Source organism: Anguilla anguilla, chromosome 16 (genome assembly GCF_013347855.1).
Source record: "Anguilla anguilla isolate fAngAng1 chromosome 16, fAngAng1.pri, whole genome shotgun sequence".
In the NCBI taxonomy this organism is placed as follows: Eukaryota; Metazoa; Chordata; class Actinopteri; order Anguilliformes; family Anguillidae; genus Anguilla; species Anguilla anguilla.
The window spans coordinates 25218620-25222861 of record NC_049216.1 but is presented as its reverse complement, the minus strand read 5'-3'; positions in this window follow the sequence as shown (position 1 = coordinate 25222861).

The following is a 4242-nucleotide window of genomic DNA, read 5'->3' as shown; positions in this document are numbered from 1 at the left end:
CATCTGTTTCATTAGAGCCATTCGTGATATAAACATCCTCATCCGCCTTTATATAAGATGATTATTTTTGGTAACTGGCATGACAGGAGGAATTTTCTGGACTGGTGGACTGGACCAGTAGTGAGTGGACAGATAGAGAAGGAAGGCAATTTTCCTCAGATTTTACCTTGTCACTCCTGCATCTGTTCCTCTCCATCAGTCTGGCCGGGATTGGTTGGGACTGAATGGAATGACGAACCTTGTGGCACACTGATTTTAATAAGATCCCTCCTGCTTCACTCAAACCCCCCCCCCCCCCCCCCCCCACCACACCACCACCACCAAAACCCCCTTACCCCCTACAGTCCAACCAGTGAACCTCCAGCCCCCAGAGGTGGATCTCTTGTCTTGGGGGAGCGCCACATACGTTTTATGCAGCAGCCCCGGGGAGACATGCCAAGCACTGCTCAGGCTCAAAAATGGCAGCCAGTGCTTTCCAATGGCCCAGTCAAAACCCACTGCTCAGAGGTCCTGCTCACCAGAATGGCTGAAATGATACTGGTTATTACCTGGCCTGTGCCTCCGCCAACCTGTGCGTCGTGAGGGAGGGGCTTCCCAGCCCAGCTTGCCTGCTCTCTGTCAAGGCCCATTCCTCCAGCAGCGTCTTGCCTGCCTCACCTCCCCCAGAGCACCAGGCCGTTGGCTTCTTCCTGTGCACTACTAGCAGGCAGGCGGGGGCTTGGTCCTCGGACCAGTATCAGCAGCAGTAGTAATAATAAAATGCTTTTCATTAACGTCTCAAGTGGCCCATCTCATCCAGGCGGTGATGTGCTTTACTGTCCATATCGAATCGGGATCATATCAGTGTCAGCTGTGTCCAGGAGTCTCAAATTGGTGATTATGCTGCGCATGGGGCCAGGGTTCAGATGCAGGTTATCCCCTCTGGATCAATAATGTATATTCTCTTTTATTATATGTACCCCAGGACTTTTTTTTTCCTCTTTGCCTTCCTCAGTTGTCTTTACTCCCACTGAGCTGAGAGTAGAGAGTCAACCTATGGCTGCCATACGACCTATATTGCACGGCAGCCATTGGCCAACGTCTTACGGGTCTCTGGGTACAAGCTGTGCTGTCAGGAAGTGGATCTTTAGGAACTAACCGATGATGACAGTTAGAAAGAGGGGGGCTTGTAGATCCATCCTATCAAGCTGCGGAAGAGAATTCAACATTACAAAATCAATGATCTTGGTAAGTAGCTTCTTCTGCAGTCTAGGTTTAAATGAGTAGTACAAAGAAATCCGGTCAGTCATTCCACTTGAGTGGCACTAGATAAATTGCATACTTTGCCTCCTTTCATAACAGCTGTCATAGCACTCCTAAACTAAATTTTCCCCAAGATTGTAATTTCACCTTGTTATTTCATCTAAATCAGCCTATACCATTTTCAGTTATCCTGCTTAGAGAAAGATAGATAAACAGGGGTGTTTTAATAATCTCTGTTCCACCTGCCTGTGTGTCCATTAGCCTCTTGAGGGAAATTTAGTTTTTATTGTATTTAAAGTTTCACAGGCTTTTAGGCTAAGTTTTCTTTTTTATCCTCATAGATTGTTTGTGTGATTGTGTTGATGAATTGAGCTGGAATTAATATACAGTAGAGAATTCCAAGAGTGTGCTTTACGTGACTTCCAATATCCACGTTAGTGATGTACAGCAGTGCTTTACTGCCCTTGTAGCTGCAGTGCTTTACTGGCTGTGTAGCTGCAGTGTTGGAGCTCTTAATGTATGATGTTGCTGGAACCGTGCTCTACTTCACATGCTTCTGCTTGTGCGTGCCAACCCAGCGTCTCTCTTTCCTGTGCATCTGTCGTATGCGTGGCTGTCAGCCCGTGACTGTCTGTACGAGATGAAGGGGAGGAGCTAAAATTAGAGTGATGACTACACGGAAAATAACTGATAGAGCCCCCGTCACTGGGTGAGGTCAGAGGTCACCGCTGAAATCACTTTGAATGGTGTGTACGGCAGGCTGGGGGTGTTGATTTTGAGTACGGCTGTGCCACCCCCAGTTCCCCATGGTGTCTGGCCCCCTCCGGCCCTGAGTCATGGCTCTGCCTCAGCCAGCAGCTTCACTTCCCTCTGGCTGCACAGGGAGCGACTGGACTTCCCTTCTGCTGGGTGCGTGGCCGACTGCACTGCGTGCCGCACTGCCCTGTGGTGCTCCCTCATCGGCTCCTACTGCAGGTGTCCCTCTCCAATGCTGCAGAGGCTGCGTCACATCATAATACAATCACTGTGAGTATGTGTGTGCAAACAATGAGATCAGTTATGGGAAAGATATGAACATAAGGGCATGTATTCATTTTCAGTGTGTAACTAGCTGTTTCCACTTCTGAATAGGCTTTGCAGCTCTGCTCAGGAAATCCTGTTGGGGACGCTAAAGCCCTTAACCCGCTATGGGGGTGCAGTCCCATGGGCAGCAGGGTGCCCCCTTCAGCAGCACAGTGGAAGAGCCCACGTTCTCTGACAGTGAGTAACTGCTTGCTTGGCTCGGAAGATTGTCTCATCTTTGTCAGTAATAGATCATGGAGCCATTTATAATGCCCAGAGCAAAAGAGGATTGAAGAGTCAGTCGAAATAGAAGCTGTTCATACATTTTGACTGTAGGCTGTAGCCAAGGTCATTGTGAAGGTTGTATATGTTTCTCTGTGTGTTGATGTGTGTCTGCTAGTCCGTGTGTGCAAGCATGTCAGTTTACCTGAAAGGGGTTAAGTTGGGGTGAGCGTAATGGGATAACTGACTAACTGATTAAATGCACACACACAGACGGTAATTAAATTGACTTTTTGTTGAGCTGGTATTCTGTCAGCCCATCAATCAGGCTGGCAGGGAGGTGGTAGGAAAGAAATGCGTTTGTGCGTGTATTGGAGGCAGGGCAATCTGTTGCCCTGGCAACGTGATGTGAGAACCCTATACCCCTAGGTAACTGTACAAACACCTCCCATGCCAGCCCCTTCGCAGGCAGGTAGTGACAACAGGATTTCCCTTGAGGAAGCAGCACACCACCTGTCAGGGACAAAGCGCTCGACACTCCTCCCCTCTGTCCTTAGAACACCCCATCCCCCATGGAGCTGCAGGTGAGTGCTCTGGCTTGCCCAAATGGTGTCATCGAGGACAGCATCCTCTACGGCAGCAACAACAGCCATTCAGAGCACACATGGAGCTTGCTGTCATCTGAATCCCCTCTCGCCCTCTCTCTTTCTCTCTGCCCCTGTCTCTCCCTCCCTCTCATTGTCTTGGGAACCCCCTAATCTTCTCCTTAAGCTTGTTCACAGATGCACACATGCACAGCTAAGCCATTTGAGGACACCAAGTTTTTAGTGCAAGGAGTGAATGCACCATTATACCATGAGCAGCAATGGCAGCTTTTGACGAGAAGAGCAGATTTTTCCTCCCACTCTCTTCTTCTGTGGGGACATAGCAGGAACATCTGCCAGATGGAATCTTGGAAAATAAATAGCTATTTTTAAGGACAGTAAATGCAAGTACAAATGATGAGCTTGTGCATCCATTGTGCGTATTCACAATCCGATGAAGAGGGTGTTTACACTTTGTGCAATGTTGCCATTTTCATACCGGGTCGATTTTGGCATGTGAAGCCAAGCATGAAAGAGGCAATAAGATTACTCTTCATTTCAGTTTGAAATTTTCTGTCTTTGATTACACCTGCAGGGTAACGCATGAATGAATCTTCCTCTATTAAGAGCTGCGTCCATATAGGGTACATAGGGACAAATGAAATGGTAGTTCTGTAGATACAGGTTTTACCCATCCTTGGTGTGTGGTCTGATGTCTTATGTCAAACCTGTAATGTCAGACCTTTTTCCCAAAGCCGTTCCAATGAGGATTCGGGAATGCTGGACTCCTCTGCCCTCTCCCTGTCAGTACTGCCGGGGTCAGACAGCAGATGCCCCAGGGCCAGCGTGCACAAACCATCATGAACCAGAAACACTGATGTCATCGAGAGCATAGCCTTATGGGTATCCAGGTAACAAAATTCTTGCATAGGTACCAATGGTTAGAATGCAATTCCAAGCAGTGGGAAGCAGAGGCTTAATTCATATTGACGCAGAGAGATACATTAGACTGCATGGGCTACTGCATGCTCACAATCACAGGTTTCTCAAAAACATTGGCTCCCAGTCTAAAGAGACGTATTTAGTGTAATTTTGTACATAGGCATGCATATTTGCATGCACACTTGTATAG